Source organism: Quercus suber, unplaced genomic scaffold, assembly GCF_002906115.3.
Source record: "Quercus suber isolate HL8 unplaced genomic scaffold, Cork oak 2.0 scaffold_2, whole genome shotgun sequence".
In the NCBI taxonomy this organism is placed as follows: Eukaryota; Viridiplantae; Streptophyta; class Magnoliopsida; order Fagales; family Fagaceae; genus Quercus; species Quercus suber.
The window spans coordinates 734,896-741,640 of record NW_027069469.1 but is presented as its reverse complement, the minus strand read 5'-3'; the positions used below and the strand labels follow the sequence as shown (position 1 = coordinate 741,640).

At 39.2% G+C, this 6,745-nt stretch overlaps 1 long non-coding RNA gene across 1 annotated transcript; it reads right to left on the bottom strand.

The window, feature by feature from the left end:
* Nucleotides 1-665: 665 nt before the first annotated feature.
* Nucleotides 666-1,327, bottom strand: LOC136064307 (uncharacterized). Its single transcript, XR_010625947.1, has 2 exons — nt 1,267-1,327; nt 666-1,145 (listed from the first exon to the last, which is right to left on the bottom strand). It is a non-coding gene; the product is annotated as an uncharacterized LOC136064307 (long non-coding RNA).
* Between the last annotated feature and the right edge of the window lie 5,418 nt (nt 1,328-6,745).

The window sequence follows — 6,745 nt, the reverse complement described above, 5'->3', positions numbered from 1 at the left end:
GCAAGGTCTTTGGAAAATGAAAATTGGAGACTGTGCAAGCAGGAACTTTACTTTACTTTACTTTTTTTTTTGTTATTGTGGCAAGGACAAGGGCAATTGTTTAGTTGATAGTGGCATGTCACCACTTTTTTGTTTTTTCCGTTATTGTGCAGAACTTTATACTGTAAAGTTATTTTGTTGTTGTCTTAATAGGGATAGAACAACCTATTGTGTAGATGAAATTTGGCAATGTTTAGCCATTAATGTTTGGTGGAGTCCACTTGTTTTGAACAATGCTTATTATTTATATAGTATGGAACGGTACTCTTACTTAGATGAAACTTGGCAGTGTTATATATGTATGGTAGTATTATATATAGTGTTTAGCCATTAATATTTAGCAGTATTATAGGTGTATGGAATGGTCTTACTTTAAAACATTATTATTTATGCTTCTTCAATTGATGTATACAGAATCTTGTGGGGTGCATGTCATTGCCTACCCAATTGATGTACAACATACACAATCTTTATAAAGAATAATAGATTGCACACCTTATTCAAATTATAATATCACATTACATAAAGAAGGTAGCATTACATAAATAAGAACAGATTACATCAAGAAGAACACATCACATAAAGAACAACATTACATAGTGCCAAATAAACAACAACATTACATAAAGAATAACATAAAGAACACATTGCATACTATATTCAAATAAACAACAATATTACATAGTGCCAAATACATGGAATGCACTTGTCAAAAGTGGTAGTACCCAAAATTATACAATAACTACAACAAATTGTCTTCAAGGCAGACACAATGGATTTGTTCCAAATTCTCCCATCCTACCAGAAAACACATAAAAAATAGCAAAAAACCCCCATGACACAAGAAGTGCAAATTTGTACTTCTGTAACTTCTCTTTAGCTATCCTCTCTCTCAACCTAGCTTTTTCTTCCCTTCGCTTGGCTTTGTTTTCCCTCTTAATAGCTGCTGTTTCCCTATCACTAGCCTCCTTTTCCTTTTCCTCTGCAACTCTTGCTTGATTCTTGTACATTATGAATCTTGCAAGGACAATGGGTGCAACTTCAAATCCACGCTTACAGGTTTTGCCATCCAACCATCTAAAGTATTTACAAGTAGGTTCCTCATCCTACAAACAAAATCAAATTTGGGTTATTCATAAAGCCAACAAAACCAAAAAACCAACAAAACCAAAAAAATAAAAATAAAAATAAAAACGGAACAAAATATGAAACCCAACTATTACTCACCACATCATAGTAGCTGCACCCATAAAACCTTCTCCCAAAATTGTTCAAGGTCAGAGCAATGTGTAGCTGATAATGGTCAGCAGAGCATGAATGGTGATTGGCACCAGAGTAATAGCTTGAAGAAGACATGTTGAGATTTCACTTTGGCAATCGGAGTACAGAGGGAAAGGGATTTTTTAGGGTTTGAAGGTAGGGAGAGGGGGAGAGCTCAGTTCTTAGGGTTCTAATTGTGTTCTAATTGGGTTCTAATTTTTGGCTTATATAGTAAAGGGGATTTTTAAACGGAAATGACTGAGATGGGTAACGGGTGTCTAATGGAGGTCTCCTCGGATGGGTTAAGTGACAAATTTCAAACCACGGGTGGGCGTTGTTAAAACGGGCCAAACCACAGGTAGATAAATTGCAATTTTCCCATATATATATATATATATTACAAAATAGAAAAGCCATCTGATTACAAGACTAAGGGTTGTAATGAGAGGGAAGTGTTTTGCTGGAGATGAGCTCTGAGGATTTTTAGACCTAAAAGAGGTTCTCCAAATTAGACTTGCCTCAGACTGGAGAGGAGGCTGCCTTATATAGAGGAAAGGAGCATCTTCAACTACTGAAAATCCGAAGGGTAGAATGCTTTCACTCGGGTGAATAATTATTTCGGCCGAAAGCAAATAGTAAAATCATAATTTCTGTCGGGGCACTGTAGAGTGAACAGTAATTGTCACTATATATGAATAGTGTTTTGTCCCCTTGCTTTTCAGGATTACTGTTCATCGTTACTGTTTGATGAATAGTAAATTGTCTGGGTATTGTAGCTGTGCAGAATCTTGCATAGTAACCGGATTTGAGAACTGTTCCAAATAGTGACTGTGCTATTTTGGAGAATCTATTCAGAGCTAGGGTATCCAATAATGTGGCTGCAGAAACTGTGGAAGGGGTAGGAGAAGTTTGTTCTACTGTCTTTTATCTATTCTGCAGGAATTGCTGGATGGGTGCTAGTCTGTATCATAATACTCCGAAGGAGGACTATGATTATAGTCGTGTTCATGGAAGGTAGCGAACTGATTACAGACGCCACACTAATTCAGGGCCTCATAATCTGGTTGTTTAGCAATGAAACGTCTTGGATCATTATTGTAATTAATCAATTGGAGGTTCATGGCTGCTTTAGAATATGGTTTGGTAGTGAAGACAGAAATTCTTCCTGTGCTACCAACAAAATGATAATTTGCCCACAAGTCTTGGGCAATAGTGAGAATTTCATTGGTGAAATAGTTACACCAACAGTCGATAAGGTTATGAGGTTCTTGGAAAGATAAATAAGAATCTCCTTCAAACCAGGGACCTTGGTAGGTGTAACCATTGATGAGAACAAGGTGTCTGGAGGGAATGACAGTCATCCAGTTGATACCATCCCATTGTGGGAGAGTGTTCCAGCATCTAATGGAAACAAATGGACTTCTGATTTTTCTGACAACCTGCTGTATGATCTGTGGGAATTGAATAATTTGATCATGGCGTGTTAGCTTGATTAGTCTAACAAACCCGTATTCAAACATTCTGGAAAGCCAGCTTGAGTTCATGATTTCTTCTTCTGTGCCATCATCTGCGCCGTCTTCATAATTGATTATGAGACTAGGGAAAGGATGGCATTTCTCATAAGCTTTGTGGCTGCTACCAAAATATTGTTCCCATAGAGACTGAGCAAGAGCATGGTCAACTTCTGCGTCAACATCCCTATTTTCTCCAAGGATTGGGAAATGGGTGGTGACCAAAACTTTGAAGTGTTCGCACCATTGATCATAGGATTCAAACATGGCCTTGCAACCAAAAATATTGGTTTGTATTTCTGGGGGCAAGTTGGCAATAGCACTTCTTAGGATAGTTTGAGCCTTAAGGCTAAACTTTGCATAATCAGTGCCCATAATAGTCATTTTATCCGTTGAATGGATATCCTCTTTGCCAAAGAGTTGACTAGTGATAGCATCATTCCGGGCCTCAAGGTTGACTAGGTATATTTCTAGGGCTTTGAGGGTTCTTTGGAAAAGGTTATTTTTTTCTAGGGTCCAGGCTGCTTGGAAGTTATCAAGGATAAATTTGATGGAGAAAGGAAGGTCATTGAAAGCATCCTTTTTCCATTGTAGTTCTTCAGATAAAACTTCCTGCAAAACAATAGCCATGTCACAACTGGAGTATGTCACCTCTGCCGGGACACAATCCTGAAGGGATGATGATCCTCTTTGGTTTCCCTTAGAGGATGCACCTTCATGCATTACAAAAGGAGAATTTCCTACTGCAGGATTCCTTTTGTCTTGAGGATAGCCCGATGTCGGTGCTTTCCCCTTGTTCCTCTTCTCTGCTGAAGAAGTCAACTTACGCCACATTGTGGTGGAATAAGATTTTTGTTTATCTTCCTGCAGGGTTTTACAAAAACAAGTTATATCAAAAGCTTTGTTTTTAAAACTGTTTTTGGAAAAACTATGCAATGTTAATGAGCAAAATCTTTTATGCAGGACATAGGGATGATGTGATGTTTCTTGGGGTGGATCAAAAAGGTTATTAACTGGGACAAGTGGATCAAGGTATTGGGCTTGAGCTTGTTTGTCAAGATGGAAAAGGTTGAGGGTCTTGGAAATTGAAACATTTTGGAGAATGGAAATCTCACTCTGTTCAGGACTTCTGAGAAACTCAAACTTCACTAGTTGGCCAAAAGGGTAGGTAATGATACCTTCACTATCTGTGGTGAAAGGATACAACAACACATAAAGGGATTACCTAATATCACTCTGTCTGTCATGTTTTTTACTAGGACAAATGTGGTTTTGAAACATGTGTTGTCCTGACACACATGGGCTTTTGGTATTTTGAATTCAATCTGCATTTTACCTCCACTTGCAGAAGTTAACCTTTCTCTGGTTTTCGTGAAGTATTTTGAGGGAATGATTCCTTCCTGAATGCAGTTGAGATCAGCACTTGAATCCATTAAGGCGATGGTCTCGAATTCAAAATCTTTGCTTATGACAATCCTGACTTTGGAGTGCCATTTTTGGAAGTTAATCCGACTGATGGTTACCAAGAACTTGTCATTAGGCGGGACAAGGTCTTGGGCTTGAACCATTTCTGCAGTTGGGTTAACTGTTTCATCAACTTCTTCATCAGAAATGTTCTGATATGAGGTTCCTTCCTCATTATCATGATGAGAAGTAATTTCCAGGTTTTTCAATCTTTGGTCAAGGAAATTGTGATCAACTCTAAGGATGGTTAGTTCTTGCTTAAGGGTTCTAACCTCAGACTTAGTTTCCTTGATTTCTCTTTGAAGGTCGTTGACTGTAACTTCCTTCTTGGATTTGGTAAATCTTTTGTAGATTTGTTCCAAATCAACTTTGGGTTCTTGAAGCTTAGTTTCAGGTTTACTGGTTTCCTTAACTAAAGTTCTCTTAAATTCTGTGAGCTTCTGAGCTTTAATGACTGGGTCTTCGATCTGTTCTATGAGATCTAAGAGGAGCTCTTCTTGCTTAGATAGGACATTGAGTCTCTTGTTCCTGCAACAACTATCCATGCATGGTATAGGTTCATCTGGGCCACTAGAGGTGCTAGAAGAAACTCTAGAGGAATCAGAGGATGACTGGTAGATCTGATGAATTTCACTACTAGAAAACTCACTATCTGAGTGGTTGAGTTCTAGGAGCTTAAAGATTTCATCTTTTCCGGCTTGGTCACTAACGAGGGTATTGATAAGGGTTTTGGCCTTAGCCTTACACTCTTTCCTGAAATGACCTTTCTTTCCACAGTTGAATCATTTGCCTGATGCTTTGGGTATGAACTTTCCTGTGGATTTGGATTTACCTTTCTTATAGAAATCATCTTTGCTATACTTTTGCTTTCTATAGTACTTGGCTTTGGTTCTATTCCTATGAGAATGTTCAGAGGTTTCCTTGCCTCTGTATTTGGACTTTCTCTTGGGAAGGATGGAAGGTAAGCCATACTGTGTACAAAAGTTTCCTACTTCGTACTTGGCTTTGCCTTTGTTGGCTTTGCTTTGGATTTTGAGATCTCTGCACATCTTCATTCCTTCACTTCGAATGGTGCTAGAGATGTCTCCAAAGGTTAGGTTATCATAATCTATGACACCTAAGGGGTTACACAGGGTTTCTTTAACCTTTTCTCCAAAAAGGGTAGGTAAACCATTGATGAACTTCTCCTTCCAAAATGGAGAGTTGCAATCACTTCTATGCATGACTCTGGTAGTAAACACATCTTCGTACCACCTAAAGTCTCCAAGAGTTTTACATCTAAGGTTACTCAACTGGTCGTAAATCCTAGATGTGATGTTACTGGGTTTTCCTACGAAGTGTTTCATGATCGTATAGACCAGGGTATTGACTCCGTCAGGGATACCACAACCTTTATCTGTGTCAAAGATGGGGAGACCTTCCTTATCTTTCTGGACAGCATGCTTGATGTCTTCCCTAGATTCTTCTGTAAGGCAATTGTTCCACCATTGGAGGAGTTTACCTGTGAATCCTAAGGAAATGAGACCTATGACCTCAGTATGGGAATGTCCTTCACTGATGTAGTTATTGGCTACCATGGTCATATGCTGGAGTCTGTTCAGTATTTCCTGTTCAGATAAACCATCTATGTTCCATTCATAGAGTTTACCTGAAGTGACAGAAAACTGGCTACTCAAGTTCCTTTCCTCGAACTGGAGGTCAAAGGGTGTAGGTTTGGGATACCAATTTCTGGTCAAGCTAGTAGGGGTTACCTTTGGGTGGGTAAGCCTTTTCACTTCTAAATTTCTGAACTGGCTTTCTAGGTGTTCTATTTCCTTGTCATTGTCTGAGGAGGAGGTACTAGAACTGCTAGAGGCTGTATGGATGTCTAAAACAACTAATCTGTTGGTTTGAAGACAGGGATCAACACTGGTTGAGGTACTAACTGGTGGAGGAGTGACTGGTTCCTTCTTCACAAGTTCCTCAAGCTTTTGGTTGACTATTTCTAAGGCTGTTTTGTCCTTAGATCTAAGGCTGGGTTGCTTAGTTGTAGGGAGCTTGACTAAAGGCTTCTGTATAGCTTTGACAGGTTTGCTAGGGCTTCCTAGTTAGGGAATAACCTTGCTGTCGACCTTGTCTTCTATCCTATCAAGCTGTTTTCCTATAACTCCTAAACACTGGTTGGTGTAGTTGTTTTGCTCTATGACCTTCTTCACTACCGTTTCTTCTGGAGTGGTAGGGGTTTTGAAGGGAGAGGCAACTAGATCTGTTCCACGGTGGTTGAAGACTATGGCTTCCTATGGTGGATGGTGAGATCTAACAACTTCTGGAGGGTTGGGTTTACCACTAGCGTCCTTACTAGGGGGTTTTGTCCAATTGGTTTTGGTGAGAACACAAGACTTCTTGTGCCACTCAAAGTGGTTCTCAAAGTATTCAAAGAAAGGGACATTACTGGATATCTCTTTCATAAATGTTTGCCAATTTGCGAGAAC